This window comes from Oncorhynchus mykiss, chromosome 3 (genome assembly GCF_057628025.1).
Source record: "Oncorhynchus mykiss isolate SJ-2025 chromosome 3, ASM5762802v1, whole genome shotgun sequence".
NCBI lineage: Eukaryota > Metazoa > Chordata > Actinopteri > Salmoniformes > Salmonidae > Oncorhynchus > Oncorhynchus mykiss.
In genome coordinates this window covers 59180635-59201859 of record NC_143024.1, presented here as the reverse complement: position 1 = coordinate 59201859, position 21225 = coordinate 59180635, and the positions used below count along the sequence as shown (strand labels likewise).

General features: G+C 40.0%; 1 protein-coding gene across 7 annotated transcripts in view; it reads right to left on the bottom strand.

The window, feature by feature from the left end:
• Positions 1-21225, bottom strand: part of LOC110520058 (protein TANC1) — a 285120-nt gene that overhangs the window by 247112 nt on the left and 16783 nt on the right. For 3 of the 7 annotated variants that reach the window (XM_021597049.3, XM_021597043.3, XM_021597046.3), the window contains exon 2: positions 8860-8938. The exons of 2 other annotated variants lie outside the window; for them this stretch is intronic. The gene's annotated coding sequence lies outside the window, so the exon portion shown is untranslated. Of the gene's footprint in view, positions 1-8859; positions 8939-11257; positions 12739-21225 lie in introns of those variants that run through there. 2 more of the 7 variants (XM_090229689.1, XM_090229691.1) reach the window with 1 other exon arrangement.

Sequence of the window (21225 nt, the reverse complement as noted above, 5' to 3'; positions counted from 1 at the left end):
GAATGCTGACTCCATACTGCTAATGTGATTTTTGGGGCATAAACTTCCACCTTGAAATTGCCACTGCGTAGTCCGCAGTCAAGAGTGTGAGAAACGTGTTTTTATTCCCTATCCAAGCTTCCCAACATCACTGAAGAGTTGAGACATGTTTTTGAAGGCCGATCATTACTCAGAATTTACAGTTGTACCTGGGGCTGTGGAGTCAACCTGACATGTCTATCCATTAGACATTGGCAGACAAGACATTGCTCATCCCTCCCTTACCCAACATGCTACACCTCACCTCGTTCAGCAATTAAACAACATTACCTTACACATGGCCTCCATAGAAAAACACATTTCACATCAGAGATTGCCATCTCTCTTCATGAGGAGCCAAAGTGTTTCAAAAAAGATCTGCCTCAAATATCAGCAGTGAGCTCATGAAGACCTAGTTCACATATATCTAGATCTTGTAAACTGATCTGATTGTGAGAATGATATCTAGCTATGAGTTACTAGTTGCCAGCCTCAGCCTGCCCACATCTATTTAAAATCTTTATCAGGTTTATTGTATTGAACATCACTCAACTAGGAACACTCTCAAACTGAACAAAAATCCATTCATTTGTTACGAATCACTGGTTAACTAATTTCTTGCTCATACTATATTCTACCGTCCGAAAATACCTCTCATCTTTTGTGACAACTGATGTGTCCTCTCCTTCAGTGTCGAACTAAGCATGTAACTGTGTTGACAGTCACTGATCTACATGTCATTTTGCATGCCGAACAACCCCAGGCAATATCAGTAACCTAGTCAAACTGCGGACTGTGCCCAGCTTTGCACGCTTACCAATGTGAGGTAGGCGGCCTATTCCTGATCTTGCACATCTGCCCTGCACCGTCGGCATTCAAATGCTAAAATGGCTTGCGCTATATTATGCTTTATTAGTTGAATGACAACCTATGTAATTTCAGGGTAAGGATAGGCATTTAATATGATTTCACAATTTTTGGGGATATCTAGATGGTTGAAATACATGTTATAGTCAAAATACATGTGTTTTGTCAATGGAGACTTGCTTGCTTGACTCAAAAGCGCTGGTGCGCTGTGCTCTGCTTGTGGGGGAGTGGTGAGAGAGGAGTAGTGTGTGTGTGTGTGTGTGTGTGTGTGTGTGTGTGTGTGTGTGTGTGTGTGTATGGAACAGAGGGTGAGAGAGAAAGTTGAAAGAAAGTAGCCAAACTGACTCGACTAGTATATATATAACCTATGGCTGCAACAAGTTTGTCTATAAAACCATCTGCTAGTGCCTGTCTTGACTACATCAAATCTTTGTAAAGAAGCTAGCTAGATTACTACCCACCACTGAGACCTGTATGCTCTCGTTGGCTGGTCCTCGCTACATACTCGTCGCCAAACCCACTGGCTCCAGGTCCTCTATAAGTCTTTGCTAGTGAAAGCTCCGCCTTATCTCAGCTCACTGGTCACCATAGCAACACCAACCCGTAGCACACGCTCCAGCAGGTATATTTCACTGGTCATCCCCAAAGCCAATGCCTCCTTTGGCCGCCTTTCCTTCTAGTTCTCTGCTGCCAATGACTGGAACAAATTGCAAAAATCACTGAAGTTGGAGACTTATATCTCCCTCACTAACTTTAAGCGTCAGCTGTCAGAGCAGCTTACCAATCGCTGCAGCTGTACACAGCCCATCTGTAAATAGCCCATCCAACCAACTACCTACCTCATCCCCACATTTGTTTTTGTTTTTCTGCTCTTTTGCAAGCCAGTATTTCTACTTGCACATCCTCATCTGCACATATATCACTCCAGTGTAAATGGCTAAATTGTAATTACTTCGCCACTATTTATTGCCTTACCTCCTTACTTCATTTGCTCACACTGTATACAGATTTTTCTATTGTGTTATTGACTGTACGTATGTTTATCGCATGTGTAACTCTGTGTTGTTGTTTATGTCGCACTGCTTTGCTTTATCTTGGCCAGGTCGCAATTTAAATAAAGGTCAAATAAATGTTTTTAAAAATAAAAAAATACAGTAGTCAGCTAAGTTAGCCAGCTAGCTAGCTAAAGGAGCAAGGCTAATTGAGGCTATTTTGCTGTGCTCCCTCCCGTCCTTGTCTACAACAACTCCAAACAACATCCTACCGGTTGGTTGATCATTGTAGCCTATTCCTCATTTAGCCAACTTAATTTCGTCATTTTTATTTCATTTTGCATTGATTACAAATCTCTCACTTCACTTGCTACACATGGCGTTGCTTTGATTGATCGACAATAACAACAAGCTACAATAACAACAAGTTACACATGTGAAACGTGTATAGGCTACCAGTGCCTTTTTTATGGGGCACACATGAAAACCGTCATAAAACAGGTGTTTTATTAAAAAGTTGAATGTTATGGTCTATCCTTGTAGGCTACGTAGCAATGTCACAGAGATCATTTAATTTAATTTTAGACAAAGCCTTTTCATTGTTCAAAAAGCCCCCCCCAAAAAATCAATATTCGAATAACCGTGTCCATCCCCATTTCAGGTGTTGTGTTAACGCTGGATTCTGATTCTGATTTTTTCCTGCAGAAAAGGAAAGATAAAATGCAAATAAACACATTTTGTAAACGCAGATCTAAAATGCTTCTTATTGCAAATTCTGCTCTGCTTTTTTATTTTATTTTTTATTTCACCTTTATTTAACCAGGTAGGCAAGTTGAGAACAAGTTCTCATTTACAATTGCGACCTGGCCAAGATAAAGCAAAGCAGTTCGACACATACAACGACACAGAGTTACACATGGAGTAAAACAAACATACAGTCAATAATACAGTATAAACAAGTCTATATACGATGTGAGCAAATGAGGTGAGATAAGGGAGGTAAAGGCAAAAAAAGGCCATGGTGGCAAAGTAAATACAATATAGCAAGTAAAACACTGGAATGGTAGATTTGCAGTGGAAGAATGTGCAAAGTAGAAATACAAATAATGGGGTGCAAAGGAGCAAAATAAATAAATAAATAAAATGAATACAGTAGGGAAAGAGGTAGTTGTTTGGGCTAAATTATAGGTGGGCTATGTACAGGTGCAGTAATCTGTGAGCTGCTCTGACAGTTGGTAATTAAAGCTAGTGAGGGAGATAAGTGTTTCCAGTTTCAGAGATTTTTGTAGTTTGTTCCAGTCATTGGCAGCAGAGAACTGGAAGGAGAGGCGGCCAAAGAAAGAATTGGTTTTGGGGGTGACCAGAGAGATATACCTGCTGGAGCGCGTGCTACAGGTGGGTGATGCTATGGTGACCAGCGAGCTGAGACAAGGGGGGACTTTACCTAGAAGGGTCTTGTAAATGACATGGAGCCAGTCGGTTTGGTGACGAGTATGAAGTGAGGGCCAGCCAACGAGAGTGTACAGGTCGCAATGGTGGGTAGTATATGGGGCTTTGGTGACAAAACGGATTGCACTGTGATAGACTGCATCCAATTTGTTGAGTAGGGTATTGGAGACTATTTTGTAAATGACATCGCCGAAGTCGAGGATTGGTAGGATGGTCAGTTTTACAAGGGTATGTTTGGCAGCATGAGTGAAGGATGCTTTGTTGCGAAATAGGAAGCCAATTATAGATTTAACTTTGGTTGGAGATGTTTGATGTGGGTCTGGAAGGAGAGTTTACAGTCTAACCAGACACCTAGGTATTTGTAGTTGTCCACGTATTGTAAGTCAGAGCCGTCCAGAGTAGTGATGTTGGACAGGCGGGCAGGTGCAGGCAGCAATCGGTTGAAGAGCATGCATTTAGTTTTACTTGTATTTAAGAGCAATTGGAGGCCCCGGAAGGAGAGTTGTATGGCATTGAAGCTTGCCTGGAGGGTTGTTAACACAGTGTCCAAAGAAGGGCCAGAAGTATACAGAATGGTGTCGTCTGCGTAGAGGTGGATCAGAGACTCACCAGCAGCAAGAGCGACATCATTGATGTATACAGAGAAGAGAGTCGGTCCAAGAATTGAACCCTGTGGCACCCCCATAGAGACTGCCAGAGGTCCGGACAGCAGATCCTCAGATTTGACACACTGAACTCTATCAGAGAAGTAGTTGGTGAACCAGGCGAGGCAATCATTTGAGAAACCAAGGCTGTCGAGTCTGCCGATGAGGATGTGGTGATTGACAGAGTCGAAAGCCTTGGCCAGATCAATGAATACGGCTGCACAGTAATGTTTCTTTAGTAAGGGTTCGCTCCAAATCATGAATGTAAAAGGACAAATTTCGTGCTTCTGTTGCACTTCTTCAACTCAGATGAAATAGCTTTGCTCTTGTCATTGGATCACCAGATAGCTGATGTGTAGGCTACTTATCTCCAGTGTAGTTTTCTCCAGTAGCAGATTAAAATGCAAGATTAACTTCAAGCAAAACATTAGGAAATGTAGCTGGCTACATTCTTTCTGTGTTAAACATTGGAAATATGGCCATGCATCGTTTTGACCTTTTCATTGTTAGCTAAAGGACTTACAGTGCCTTCAGAAAGTATTTTTACCCCTTCACTTTTTCCACATATAGTTGTGTTACAGCCTGAATTCAAAATACACACAATAACCCATAATTACAAAGTGAACACATGATTTTAGAATGTATTTGATTTGATTTGAAATTTAATTTTTAAATACAGAAATATCTCATTTCAAATAAAATAAAATTTTATTGGTCACATACATATGGTTAGCAGATGTTAATGCGAGTGTAGCGAAATGCTTGTGCTTCTAGTTCTGACAGTGCAAGTAATCTAACAATTCCCCAACAACTACCTAATACACACAAATCTAAAGAGGTGAATGAGAATATGTACATATAGTATATGGATGAGTGATGGCCGAGTTGCATAAGCCAGGCGCAATACATGGTATAAAATACAGCATATACATGTGATATGAGTAATGAAAGATATGCAAACATTATTAAAGTGGAATTATTTAAAGCGGCATTGTTTAAAGTGACTAGTGATCCATTTATTAAAGTGTCCAGTGAATGGGTAACAATGTAGGCAGCAGCCTCTCTGAGTTAGTGATTGTTGTTTAACATTCTGATGGCCTTGAGATAGAAGCTGTTTTTCAATCTCTCGGTCCCAGCTTTGATGCACCTGTACTGACCTCGCCTTCTGGATGATAGCGGTGTGAACAGGCAATGGCTCGGGTTGTTGTCCTTGATGATCTTTTTGGCCTTCCTGTGACATCGGGTGCTGTATGGTGTCATGGAGGGCAGGTAGTTTGCCCGAGGTGATGCGTTGTGCAGACGGTACCACCCTCTGGAGAGCCTTGCTGTTGAGGGTGGTGCAGTTGCCGTACCAGGCTGTGATACAGCCCGACAGGACGCTCTCGATTGTGCATCTGTAAAAGTTTGTCAGGGTTTTGGATGACAAGCCAAATTTCTTCATCCTCCTGAGGTTGAAGAGGCACTGTTGCGCATTCTTCACCACACTGTCTGTGTGGGTGGACCATTTCCGTTTGTCTGTGATGTGTACGGCCAGGAACTTAAAACTTTCCACCTTCTCCACTGCTGTCCCTTTGATGTGGACAGAGGGGTGCGCCCTCTGCTGTTTCCTGAAGTCCATGATCATCTCCGTTGAGTGAGAGGTTGTTTTCCTGACACCACACTCCGATTGCCCTCACCTCCTCCCTGTATGAAGTCTAATCGTTGTTGGTGATCAAGCCCACTATTGTTGTGTCGTCTGCTAACTTGATGAAATACATAAGCATTTACCCCCCAGAGTCGACACTTTGTAGAAGTACCTTTGACAGCGATTACAGCTGTAAGTCTTTCTGTGTAAGTCTCTAAGAGCTTTCCACACTTGGATTGTGCAACATTTGCCCATTATTCTTATCAAATTCTTCAACCTCTGTCACTTTGGTTGGTGATCATTGCTAGACAACAATTTTTAAGTCTTGCCATAGATGTTCAAAGTGGATTCAAGTAGAGGTCGACCGATTAATCAGAATGGCCGATTAATTTGGGCTGATTTCAAGTTTTCATAACAATCGGAAAACGGTATTTTCGGGCGCCGGTTTGCCGATTTCTTTTATATTTTTTTTATTAAAATGTAAAATATTATACCTTTATTTAACTAGGCAAGTCAGTTAAGAACACATTCTTATTTTCAATGACGGCCTAGAAACGGTGGGTTAGCTGCCTCGTTCAGGGGCAGAACGACAGATTTTCACATTGTCAGCTCGGGGGATCCAATCTTGCAAACTTACAGTTAACTAGTCCAACGCAATAATGACCTGCCTCTCTGACCTGCCTCTCTCTCGTTGCATTCCACAAGGAGACTGACTGCCTGTTACGCGAATGCAGTAAGCCAAGGTAAGTTGCTAGCTAGTATTAAACTTATCTTATAAAAAACAATCAATCATAATCACTAGTTAACTACACATGGTTGATGATATTACTAGATATTCTCTAGCGTGTCCTGCATTGCATATAATCTGACTGAGCATACAAGCATACAAGTATCTAAGTATCTGACTGAGCGTTGGTAGGCAGAAGCAGGCGCGTAAACATTCATTCAAACAGCACTTTCGTGCGTTTTGCCAGCAGCTCTTCGTTGTGCGTCAAGCATTGCGCTGTTTATGACTTCAAGCCTATCAACTCCCGATATGAGGCTGGTGTAACCGAAGTGAAATGGCTAGCTAGTTAGCGCGCGCTAATAGTGTTTCAAACGTCACTCGCTCTGAGCCTTCTAGTAGTTGTTCCCCTTGCTCTGCATGGGTAACGCTGCTTCAATAACTTCAACCTAAAACTTCTTACCTGGGAATATTGAAGACTCATGTTAAAAGGAACCACCAGATTTCATATGTTCTCATGTTCTGAGCAAGGAACTGAAATGTTAGCTTTCTTACATGGCACATATTGCACTTTTCCTTTCTTCTCCAACACTTTGTTTTTGCATTATTTAAACCAAATTGAACATGTTTCATTTTTACTTGAGGCTAAGTTGATTTTATTGATGTATTATATTAAGTTAAAATAAGTGTTCATTCAGTATTGTTGTAATTGTCATTATTACAAAAAAAACAAAAATTAAAATCGGGCCATTAATTGGTATCGGCATTTTTGGTCCTCCAATAATCGGTATCGGTATCGGCATGGAAAACTCATAATCGGTCAACCTCTAGATTCAAGTCCAAACTGTAACTCGGCCACTCAGGAGCATTAACTGTCTTCTTGGTAAGCAACTCCAGTGTAGATTTGACCTTGTGTTTTAGGTTATTGTCCTGCTGAAAGGTAAATGTATCTCTTTGTGACTGGTGGAAAGCATACTGAACTAGGTTTTACTCTAGGTTTTTGCCTGTGCTTAGCTCAATTCCATAAAAAGATTACAAGCATATCCATAACATGATGTAGCCACTACTATGCTTGATAATATGGAGAGTAGTACTCAGTATTGTGTTTTATTGGACTTTCCCCAAACATAATTTTCTATGCAGGGCAAAAACATTTTTTTGCAGTATTACTTGTGCCTTGTTGCAAACCTGATGAATATTTGAATTCTGTACAGGCTTCCTTCTTTTCACTGTCAATTAGGTTACTATTGACAGAGTAGTAACCTATAGTAGTAACCTATTGACAGAGTAACTACTATGTCGTTGATCCATCCTCAGTTTTTTCCTATTACAGCCATGAAACTCTTTTTTTACCCATCTACCAATAGGTGCCCTTCTTTGTGATTCATTGGAAAACCTTCCTGGTCTTTGTGGTTGAATCTGTGTTTGAAATTCATTGCTCGACTGAGGGACCTTACATATAATTATGTGTGGTGTACAGAGATGAGGTAGTCATTCAAAAATCATGTTAAGCACCCCTTTCCCTTTTCCTTATTGCACACAGAATGAGTCCATGCAACTTGTTACATGATTTATTAAGCAACTTTTTAATTCTGCACTTATTTAGGCTTGCCATTACAAAAGGGTTGAATACTTTTTGACTCAAGATAGTTCAGCTTTTCATTTTTTATTCATTTGTAAAAATTATTGGGTATTATGTGTAAGTCAGTGACAAAAAAAATGCAATTCAATCCATTTAAAATTCAGCCTGTAACACAACAAAATGTGGAAAAGTCAAGGGGTGTGAATACTTTCTGTGGCTGCTAGCAATAGCATTGCACTTCTGTTGTCATCTGAAGAAAACAATTTAATGACGAATGTGTTGCACTAATGTATTTTCTGTGAAGGAAAACTATACTTGCACACCCCATATCACTCTATTGAAGCAAACAAACACTATTTCCTGTCAATGTAAAAAGCAGGTGAAATTGTTTAAAGCACAGATTTTTTTTGTAGTCTGCATTTTGAAAATGCACATTTCTGAAAGCTAATCCGAACCCTGGTTTTGCTATGTTATTGTCATCTATGCGCTGTTGAAAACTCTGTTTTGCCGGAATAAAAGTAAGCTACCGGAGACACAACTCTCGTCTGTCTGTACCTGCTGAACAGGTCCATAAACATCTGTGACTCTAGCTGTCTGCATCTGGGTATTATCCTGATTTCTGTAAAAAGTCGCAAGGCAATGTTACAACTCACTTTTCAAGTTATTACATACAACCGATCAGAATTCGGAAGAATTCTTTATATATGGAGGACGCGCCAAAGTTTTGGAAACACATTACGCCATCTAGCTAACTAGATATCAAAGAATATTAGCTATATGCAGTTATCTTAGCCCACAAGCTAGGCAGCAATCTACGTTAGCTATTTAGCCAACTAGCTATTAACCTAGCTAATCACCACGGTTATGGTCGGCAAGCTAGAGCCTAACTACTGGAGACCGGCTAGAACACAACTAAAGCATAATCGAACATTGAAAGTGAAGAGAGAGCAGAGACTTACAGATTAATGGCTGGGGCCCATCCGAAGGTACAACTTTTAAAAGCGTGCAGGCTGAATTAGCCAATGGAGTCAGTGTAATCTGAAATAGACAGATTCCAGATGTTAGTCAGCTAGCACGCTATCACGAAGCCAAGGTGTAAAAAGTTACAAAACTCCCATAGCCTACTTCACAGACAACATGCCGAAAAGTTGACAAAACAAATAGGAAAACCAATGAGGTACTACAAAATAAGAGTAAGCAGGTGTGATTTTCTCTTTAGTTTTGAGCCCACAGCAAGAAGGCACCATATGAGCTGACACAAAAATCAACACTGGATTCAATACTTCGAGTTTTTCAATTGAAACTATTATACAAAATCCTTGCCACCAACAGAATGCTATATAAACTCAACAAAAAAAGAAACGTCCTCTCACTGTCAACTGCATTTATTTTCAGCAAACTTAACATGTGTAAATATTTGTATGAACATAACAAGATTCAACAACTGAGACATAAACTGAACAAGTTCCACAGACTAACATAAATGGAATAATGTGTCCCTGAACAAAGGGGGGGTCAAAATCAAAAGTAACAGTTAGTATCTGGTGTGACCACCAGCTGCATTAAGTACTGCAGTGCATCTCCTCCTAATGGACTGCACGAGATTTGCAAGTTCTTGCTGTGAGATGTTACCCCACTCTTCCAGCAAGCCACCTGCAAGTTCCCGGACATTTCTGGGGGGAATGGCCCTAGCCCTCACCCTCCTATCCAACTGGTCCCAGACATGCTCAATGGGATTGAGATCCGGGCTCATCGCTGGCCATGGCAGAACACTGACATTCCTGTCTTGCAGGAAATCACGCACAGAACGAGTAGTGTGGCTGTTGGCATTGTCATGCTGGAGGGGCATGTCAGGATGAGCCTGTAGGAAGGGTATCACATGAGGGAGGAAGATATCTTCCCTGTAACGCACAGCGTTGAGATTGCAGGCAATGACAACCAGCTCAGTCCGATGATGCTGTGACACACCGCCCCAGACCATGATGGACCCTCCACCTCCAAATCGATCCCGCTCCAAATCGATCCCGCTCTGAGTACAGGCCTCGGTGTAACGCTCATTCTTTCAACGATAAAGGTGAATCTAACCATGACCCCGGGTGAGACAAAACCGCGACGATCTGTGAAGTTATTTGGATTTTTACTAATTATCTTTGAAAGACCTGAAAAGGGGAGTTCATATACAACAATCTCAGCTCTGCAAATTTTGATGCGAAGAGACAGAATCAAAAGATAATTTATTCTGGTATTGCCCCTAAGTAGCTTGTTTCTGGTGACAGGAATGGCTAAAAATGTAACGTCTACTTCCAACTGACACCCTCAAACACATTGATTCCCTGAACGCAGCTCACGCTACAGATCACAATCACCTAAATTCTAATCACCTCTTCACACACCTGTATGTCATTATCACACACTATTTAGTTCAGTTATTTGCACCCCATCACTGTGATGTATTGTTTGTTTTGTGACACATGTCTTTCAGAGCGATGTTTTTCCCGGGATTTACGCCTACCGTGTATGATAGTTTTTGCCTGCCTCACTAACTACGCCTTTTGCCTATTTTCTGCCTGTACTTTAGCCTATCGGATTTTCTGTTGCCTGATCTCCTGGACAATTTGGAACGCCATAGTCAATCAATAAACAACACAATAATACTTTTAGGAATGGTTTTCATTGTTAGCTCACAATCTGTGGATACTATGCTATTACTATTAGAAAGGTTAAAACATCATGTAAAACATCACAGCACAGTTGAAAAACAGTAAAATAGTATACTTCATAATTTCTTGTGAACAAACTATTATTTTGGCAAGTCGGTTAGGACGTCTACTTTGTGCATGACACAAGTCATTTTTCTAACAATTGTTTACAGTAGAGGTCGACCGATTATGATTTTTTTCAACGCCGATACCGATACTGATTATTGGAGGACCAAAAAAGCCGATACGGATTAATTGGACAATTTTTAAAAATGTATTTGTAATAATGACAATTACAACAATACTGAATGAACACTTATTTTAACTTAATATAATACATCAATAAAATCAATTTAACCTCAAGTAAATAATGAAACATGTTCAATTTGGTTTAAATAATGAAAAAACAAAGTGTTGGCGAAGAAAGTAAAAGTGCAATATGTGCTATGTAAGAAAGCTAACGTTTTAGTTACTTGCTCAGAACATGAGAACATATGAAAGCTGGTGGTTCTTGTATGCTTGTATGCTCAGTCAGATTATATGCAACGCAGGACACGCTAGATAATATCTAGTAATATCATCAACCATGTGTAGTTAACTAGTGATTATGATTGATTGTTTTTTTACAAGATAAGTTTAACGCTAGCTAGCAACTTACCTTGTCTTACTGCATTCGCGTAACAGGCAGTCAGTCTCCTTGTGGAATGCAACGAGAGAGAGGCAGGTCGTTATTGCATTGGACTAGTTAACTATTGCAAGATTGGATCCCCCGAGATGACAAGGTGAAGATCTGTCGTTCTGCCCCTGAACGAGGCAGTTAACCCACCGTTCCTAGGCCGTCATTGAAAATAAGAATGTGTTCTTAACTGACTTGCCTAGTTAAATAAAGTTTTTTTTTTTTTAATCGGTGCCCAAAAAAAACAATCTCCGATTGTTATGAAAACTTGAAATCGGCCCTAATTAATCGGCAATTCCGATTAGTCGGTCGACCTCTAGTTTACAGACAGATGATTTCACTTATAATTCACTGTATCACAATTCCAGTGGGCCAGAAGAATACATACACTGAGTTGACTGTGCCTTTAAACAGCTTGGAAAATTCCAGAAAATGATGTCATGGCTTTAGAAGCTTCTGATTAACTTATGGCTAATTGACATCATTTGAGTCAATTGGAGGTGTACCTGTGGATGTATTTCAAAGTCTACCTTCAAACTCAGTGCCTCTTTGCTTGACATCATGGGAAAATCAAAATAAATCACCTAAGACCTCCACAAGTCTGGTCCATCCTTGGGAGCAATTTCTTAACACCTGAAGGTACCACGTTCATCTGTACAAACAATAGTATGCAAGTATAAACACCATGGGACCACGCAACTGTCATACCTCTCAGGAAGGAGACGCGTTCTGTCTCATAGAGATGAACATACTTTGGTGAGAAAAAGGCTAATCAATCCCAGAACAACAGCAAAGGACCTTGTGAAGATGCTGGAGGAAACCGGTACAAAAGTAACTATATCCACAGTAAAACGAGTACTATATCAACATAACCTGAAAGACTGCTCAGCAAGGAAGAAGCCACTGCTCCAAAACCACCATAAAAAGCCAGACTACGGTTTGCAACTGTACATGGGGACAAAGATCGTATTTTTTGGAGAAATGTCCTCTGGTCTGATTAAACAAAAATAGAACTGTTTGGCCATAATGTCCATCGTTATGTTTGGAGGAAAAAGGGGGAGGCTTGAAAGCCGAAGAATACACGGGGGTGGCAGCATCATGTTCATGTTATGGGGGTACTTTGCTGCAGGAGGGACTGGTGCACTTCACTAAATAGATTAGATGGCTTCATGAGGGAGGAAAATTATGTGGATATATGTAACGGATGTGAAACGGCTAGCTTAGTTAGCGGTGTGCGCTAAATAGCGTTTCAATCGGTGACGTCACTTGCTCTGAGACCTTGAAGTAGTGGTTCCCCTTGCTCTGCAAGGGCCGCAGCTTTTGTGGAGGGATGGGTAACGATGCTTTGTGGGTGACTGTTGTTGATGTGTGCAGAGGGTCCCTGGTCCGCGCCCGAGTATGGGCGAGGGGACGGTCTAAAGTTATACTGTTACATTGATGCTGTTGACCAGGATCACTGGTTGCTGCGGAAAAAGGAAGAGGTCAAAAAGGGGGGTCAGTGTAACGGATGTGAAACGGCTAGCTTAGTTAGCGGTGTGCGCTAAATAGCGTTTCAATCGGTGACGTCACTTGCTCTGAGACCTTGAAGTAGTGGTTCCCCTTGCTCTGCAAGGGCCGCGGCTTTTGTGGAGCGATGGGTAACGATGCTTTGTGGGTGACTGTTGTTGATGTGTGCAGAGGGTCCCTGGTTCGCGCCCGGGTATGGGCGAGGGGACGGTCTAAAGTTATACTGTTACATATAGTCAAGCAACATCAGTCAGGAAGTTAAAGCTTGGTCACAAATGGGTCTTCCAAATGGACAATGACCCTAAGCATATTTCCAAAGTTGTGGCAAAATGGCTTAAGGACAACAAAGTCAATGTATTGGAGTGGCCATCACAATCACAATGTGTGTGAGCAAGGAGGCCTACAAACGTGACTCAGTTACACCAGCTCTGTCAGGACGAATGGGACAAAATTCACCCAACTTATTGTGGGAATCTTGTGAAAGGCTACCCGAAAATGTTTGATCCAAGTTAAACAATTTAACCTGTTAAGGATGCTGCGAATTTTCGCAGCTTTTTTTTACAAATCGCGCAACATTTCAACGTCCTGCTACTCATGCCAGGAATATAGTATATGCATATAATAAGTATGTGCGTATACAAAACACTCTGAAGTTTCTAAAACTGGTTAAATCATGTCTGTGGCTATAACAGAACGTGTTCAGGAGTAAAAATCCCAGGGAAAACTGTTCACCAAAAACAAAACAAAAAAATTCATCCGCCAGTCTTTCAATTGTCTAAGGCGATAGAAAATAGATGAGGTTCCGTTTACAACGCCTACAGCTTCCACACGATGTCGCCAATACTGGCATTTCTTTGCATGTTTATCCTTGGTGGGATGACGTATAGGCACTTCCTGTCTTGGGGTGCACCCAGGAAATTATGAAAGTGAAAAAAATGGACGATGATTTCAAGACTTGCTGCTATCGAATACAGATCGCCCCGTGATCAATTTTATCGATTATTAACGTTTATTAATACCTAAAGTTGGTTTACAAAAGTAGTTTGAAGTGATTTGTAAAAGTTTATAGGCAACTTTGTTAATTTTAAAAAGTGACGTTGCGTCGTGTAAAGGTGCATTTTCCTTGGATCAGACGGCCTTCATAAATGGACATTTTTGGCATACTTTGACGGATTTAATCGGGAAAAAGACCCAATTGTGATGTTTATGGGACATATAAGAGTGCCAACAAAGATGCTCGTCAAAGGTAATGAATGTTTTATATTTTATTTCTGCGTTTTGTGTAGCGCCGGCTACCGCAAAATCTTTTGTTTAGGTCTCGTTCAGGTATTTTGGGGGGTGCATGCTATCAGATAATAGCTTCTCATGCTTTCGCCGAAAAGCATTTTACAAATCTGACATGTTGGCTAGATTCACAACGAGTGTAGCTTTAATTGAGTATCTTGCGTGTGTGTTTTAATGAAAGTTTGAGATTTATCGAGTACTATACAATAGTACTATAGGTGGCGCTCTGAAATTTCCGCTGATGTGGTTCCTGTGCAGGAACCACGTCCGTAACAAGTTTTAAAGGCAATGCTAACAAATACTAATTGAGTGTATGTAAACTTCTGACCCACTGGGAATGTCATGAAAGAAATAAAAGCTGAAATAAATCATTCTCTCTACTAGTGTTCTGACATTTCACATTCTTAAAAGAAAGTGGTGATCCTAACTGACCTAAAACAGGGAATTTCTACAAGGATTAAATGTCAGGAATAGTGAAAAACTGAGTTTAAATATATTTGGCTAAGGTGTATGTAAACTTCCGACTTCAACTATATATAGACAGGTGTGTGCCTTTCTAAATCATGTCCAATCAATTGAATTTACCACAGGTAGACTCCAATCAAGTTCTAGAAACATCTCAAGGATGATCAATGGAAACAGGATGCACCTGAACTCAATTTCGAGTCTCATAGCAAAGGGTCTGAATACTTATGTAAATAAGGTATTTCTGTTTTTTATTTGTAATAAATGTATAAACATTTCTACAACCCTGTTTTCGCTTTGTCATTATGGGGTATTGTGTGTAGATTTAATCCATTTAAGAATAAGGTTGTAACGTAACAAAATGTGGAAAAAGGGAAGGGGTCTGAATACTTTCCGAGTTCACTGTAATGTAGAGAATCATTGTACCATCTAAACTAGAGGTCGACCGATTAAGATTTTTCAACACCGATACCGATTATTGGAGGACCAAAAAAGCCTATACTGATTAATCTGCCAATTTTTTTTATTTGTAATAATGACAATTACAACAATAGTGAATTAACACTTATTTTAACTTAATATAAAACGTCAATAAAAATCAATTTAGCCTTAAATAAATAATGAAACATGTTCAATTTGGTTTAAATAATGCATAAACAAAGTGTTGAGAAGAAAGTAATATGTGCCATGTAAAAATGTGTGCCATGTAAAAAAGCTAACGTTTGAGTTCCTTGCTCAGAACATGAGAACATATGAAAGTTGGTGGCTCCTTTTAACATGAGACTTCAATATTCCAAGGTAAGAGGTTTTAGGTTGTAGTTAATATAGTATTTATAGGACTATTTCTCTCTATACCATTTGTATTTCATATACCTTTGACTATTGGATGTTCTTATAGGCACTATAGTATTGCCAGTGTAACAGTATAGCTTCCGTCCCCCTCCTCGCCCCTATCTGGGCTCGAACCAGGAACACATCGACAACAGCCACACTCGAAGCATCGTTACCCACCGCTCCACAAAAGCCGCGGCGCTTGCTGTGCAAGGGGAATAACTACTCCAGATCTAAAAGCGAGTGACGTTTGAAACAGTATTAGCGCACACCCAGTTAACTAGCTAGCCATTTCACATTGGTTACACCAGGCATTAGGCTTGAAGTCATAAACAGCGCTGTGCTTGCGAAGAGCTGCTGGCAAAACGCACTAAAGTGCTGTTTGAATGAATGATTACGGGCCTGCTGCTGCTCAGTCAGACTGCTCTATCAAATCAGACCTAATTATAACATAATAACACACAGAAATACGAGCCTTTGGTCATTAATATGATCGAATCCGTAAACTATAATTTCGAAAACAAAACATTTATTATTTCAGTGAAATACAGAACCGTTCGGTATTTTATCTAACGGGTGGCATCCCTAAGTCTAAATATTCTTGTTACATTGCACAACCTTCAATGTATGTCATAATTACGTAAAATTCTGGCAAATTAGTTCGCAATGAGCCAGGCAGCCCAAACAGTTGCATATACCCTGACTCTGCGTGCAATGAACGCAAGAGAAATGACACAATTTCACCTGGTTAATATTGCCTGCTAAACTGGATTAGTAGTTATAACTAGTGATTATGATTGATTGTTTATTATAAGATAAGTTTAATGCTAGCTAGCAATTTACCTTGGCTTCTACTGCATTACGCGTAACAGGCAGGTTACTCGTGGAGTGCAATGGTTAGAGCGTTGGACTAGTTAACTGTGCAGTTGCTAGATTTGGAACTCCTGAGCTGACAAGGGGAAAATCTGTCGTTCTGCCCCTGAACAAGGCAGTTAACCCACAGTTCCTAGGCAGTCATTGAAAATAAGAATGTGTTCTTAACTGACTTGCCTAGTTAAATAAAAGGTATAAAAAATATAAAAAATTAAATAACAATAACAATAATAATCGGAAATCGGCACCCAAAAATACCGATTTCCGATTGTTATGAAAACTTGAAATCGGCCTAAATTAATCGGCCATTACCATTAATCGGTCGACCTCTAATCTAAACCACTCTGAAATACATTTTCCATAACCAACGATTATGTATTTTCAGCTGTTTGAAGCTGGTGTAAAAAAACAAACTGGGAAGAATGGGAAGCATAGAAATGGCACACATAGAATACAGTGCCTTGCGAAAGTATTCGGCCCCCCTGAACTTTGCGACCTTTTGCCACATTTCAGGCTTCAAACATAAAGATATAAAACTGTATTTTTTTGTGAAGAATCAACAACAAGTGGGACACAATCATGAAGTGGAACGACATTTATTGGATATTTCAAACTTTTTTAACAAATCAAAAACTGAAAAATTGGGCGTGCAAACTTATTCAGCCCCCTTAAGTTAATACTTTGTAGCGCCACCTTTTGCTGCGATTACAGCTGTAAGTCGCTTGGGGTATGTCTCTATCAGTTTTGCACATCGAGAGACTGACATTTTTTCCCATTCCTCCTTGCAAAACAGCTCGAGCTCAGTGAGGCATTTGTGAACAGCAGTTTTCAGTTCTTTCCACAGATTCTCGATTGGATTCAGGTCTGGACTTTGACTCGACCATTCTAACACCTGGATATGTTTATTTTTGAACCATTCCATTGTAGATTTTGCTTTATGTTTTGGATCATTGTCTTGTTGGAAGAATCTCCGTCCCAGTCTCAGGTCTTTTGCAGACTCCATCAGGTTTTCTTCCAGAATGGTCCTGTATTTGGCTCCATCCATCTTCCCATCAATTTTAACCATCTTCCCTGTCCCTGCTGAAGAAAAGCAGGCCCAAACCATGATGCTGCCACCACCATGTTTGACAGTGGGGATGGTGTGTTCAGCTGTGTTGCTTTTACGCCAAACATAACGTTTTGCATTGTTGCCAAAAAGTTCAATTTTGGTTTTATCTGACCAGAGCACCTTCTTCCACATGTTTGGTGTGTCTCCCAGGTGGCTTGTGGCAAACTTTAAACGACACTTTTTATGGATATCTTTAAGAAATGGCTTTCTTCTTGCCACTCTTCCATAAAGGCCAGATTTGTGCAATATACGACTGATTGTTGTCCTATGGACAGTCTCCCACCTCAGATGTAGATCTCTGCAGTTCATCCAGAGTGATCATGGGCCTCTTGGCTGCATCTCTGATCAGTCTTCTCCTTGTATGAGCTGAAAGTTTAGAGGGACGGCCAGGTCTTGGTAGATTTGCAGTGGTCTGATACTCCTTCCATTTCAATATTATCGCTTGCACAGTGCTCCTTGGGATGTTTAAAGCTTGGGAAATCTTTTTGTATCCAAATCCGGCTTTAAACTTCTTCACAACAGTATCTCGGACCTGCCTGGTGTGTTCCTTGTTCTTCATGATGCTCTCTGCGCATTTAACGGACCTCTGAGACTATCACAGTGCAGGTGCATTTATACGGAGACTTGATTACACACAGGTGGATTGTATTTATCATCATTAGTCATTTAGGTCGACATTGGATCATTCAGAGATCCTCACTGAACTTCTGGAGAGAGTTTGCTGCACTGAAAGTAAAGGGGCTGAATAATTTTGCACGCCCAATTTTTCAGTTTTTGATTTGTTAAAAAAGTTTGAAATATCCAATAAATGTCGTTCCACTTCATGATTGTGTCCCACTTGTTGTTGATTCTTCCCAAAAAAATACAGTTTTATATCTTTATGTTTGAAGCCTGAAATGTGGCAAAAGGTCGCAAAGTTCAAGGGGGCCGAATACTTTCGCAAGGCACTGTATATCCACCGCTTCTTAAACTTTCTTTGAAATAGAATGACAGATCTATAACTCACATTTCCAACTGAATTTGGTCAGGTCATCCAAAAAGTGACATATGGCAGCTTTAACGTCAATTATCTTAAACATGGAAACTCAGATTTTTTTCATTTTTGCATATGTTGGTATCTTAGACACAGTATGCTCTTGAATACAGGGTGAGTGTCATTTCAATAATATAAATATAATTCATAGAACGTACCTATCCCTTCAGACCACTGCAATTTAGCTAGTACACCATTTAATTTTAATTGTCATTTAACTTCCAATTACTAACAAAAAGATGACCTCTGGTCCACCCCATTGAATGTCAACTTAAATGGGAATGTATATTCTATTTTATATATTTCTATGATTTCAATAAGTTTCTTATGGAAGATTGACAGTATAATTTAAAACAACTGCTATTCCCATTCAAGTCAACATTTTCTGATGTGTGGACCTCCAACCATCTTTGTGGTACCATTTGAAAGTTGAAATTGCAATTTTATTTCCAGTTTAGTACATTTAGGCCTATCATCCAAAACATTATACCCATCCTGCATTCAAGAGCATGCTATGTCTCAACCGATGGCGGGCACAACAAACACTTCAGATGATGTAAAATAAGCTCTAAGCTACACATGGTGCATTGTCCATTTGACACATAATTCGTGCATTATAGGCTTCCGAGCCAGAATAACCTTCTTGACTGCTGTTTAATAATTAATAGTCAGACACATCCAACCTTTTTTTAAAGAAGACTGATTTATTTATTTACTAGCAAGCAATGAAAATGTAATTGTATAAAAGAAAGTCCACCCATCAAGTGCCATAGCCTGCCTATAGGCTAGCGATTCTACACCCCTGCGCATCTAGGGGTTTAGCTGCTGGAGCATGAAACTACAGTTGGAAAGAGGCTGAGATAGAGACAGTTTAATAGAATGACTAAGTTATCAAAACAATTGCTTACAACCATTAGTAAATACTCCCGCTATTAGGTCAAGTTTATCTACATGACAATAAAGTTAATAACAAAATGTATTTTCCAAAAATGTATGTAGGCCTATTTAAACAGTTTAGACAGTTATTTTAATTTTATGACGGTCTTCATCCATGATCGTCAATTACATGGTTATTCAATTACCGTCACAGCCCTACCACAATCTCCTGAATTTTTGGGGATTCATGTCCAGAAAGTCACTTTCTGACCACTTCTACCATGGGCAAGTATGTATGAAAAGTTTTGTTCAATCAAAAGGGGGTGCAGTCAAAAAGTGATTGAATTTAAATGGAACGACACTCTACAGACTTTCTCTTAACACACAGCATCTTCACCAGTTTCAAATCCCTACATGATTTTCTATTGTAGGGATTTCATGGAATTGGCATCTTAAAACAGAAGGGTAGATTGGGAAAAAAAAGCAATAGTCAGGACTCTGACATCATAGGGACTCTGAGCCGTTCCCTTTGTTTAAAGCAGATGTGCACGTCTAATAAATCACTCCTGGGTTTTGGCTGATGAACATTCCACAGGTGTTCAGCCTGAGCTTAGCCTAGACAGTTTGCGGATAAGACTTCATGGCCACTCATCACCACAGCAGCAGAGGTTTATTATTAGACTACCTCACACTGAACTTTTAGTAATATATAGGCCTAAATACCTCTAAGAAAAAGACCACAACTCAGCCCTCTAATACAGGGGTTTGAACTGGTTCAGGGAACATAACCGAAAACTGCTAGAAAATAACAAACATTTTCAAAAAACAGAAACAGAACCGGGAACACAAGTGATCCACCCTATTCCGGAACAGAACCGTTATTTTAAAAGCATGGAAACCGGTTAATATAATTATTTTACGTTCCAGGCATTTTTCTAGTCCCACAAAAATACACAACAAAGTGCATACGCAAAGCCCTCACTCTATCACTCAGAAATGTTTTCCAGTGTATGCCTGCCAGTTGAAAATCTTTGCCTGTGTGTGTGCGCGTGTGTTAAGCATACCTGTCCCTCCGAAGCATAGGCTACTGTACTGACATTACAAGCATGATTCAGAAGATAGGGATATAGATTTTTTAATCAGCTAGTTAAGGGTTAAGGGTTCCAAAAGGGTTCTTCGGTTGTCCCCATTGGATAACCCTGCTTTAGTTCCAGCTAGAACCCTTTTTGGTTCAAGGTAGAACCCTTTTGGATTCCATGTAGAACCCTTTGTGGAAAGGGTGTTACATGGAACCCGAAGGAGTTTTATCTGGAACCAAAAGGGCTCTACCCAGAACCAAAAAGGGATGTTCAAAGGGTTATCCTGTGGGGACAGCCGAAAAACCCTTTTAGGTTGTAGATAGCACCTTCTTTTCTAAGAGTGTAGATATCACGTTTCACGTTGAAGTTATTAACAACAAAAAGGTAAGATGTGTTTTAAATTCTGGTGCCGCTGTGCACACACAAGTTTGTTAGCTTGCTAGCTCAAAGGACATAAAGTTCCATAATTGAAGCCGCTCATGCTAGGTATAATTCTGTGGACCTAATTCAGATAATGCATGTCATAAGATGTCAAGCATTTCAAGCCTCCTCCTCAACCCCCTCTCGCTTTCTCCCCACGTACATAATTTCTGTCGCATCTTTCGCCAAAGGCTACACTTGTCTGTGCATTATGCATGTAAACAACTAGCTTGCCTGCTCTATCCGCACTGATTGCTGAAGTAATTTAATGAGCAAAATACTGTTGATTTCACAAGTTAAAAAAGGAACAGAAAGAACTGGTTTGAACCAGTTCAGAACTTAGTGGTTCTGTTCTGAATTAAATGATTGGAAAATTATTTTGGTTCCAACCCCTGCTCTCATGTAGTGTTGTCATGATAATAAAATATTTCTAATGATATGATACCAGGCCAAGTATCACGATACCGAGTAGTAT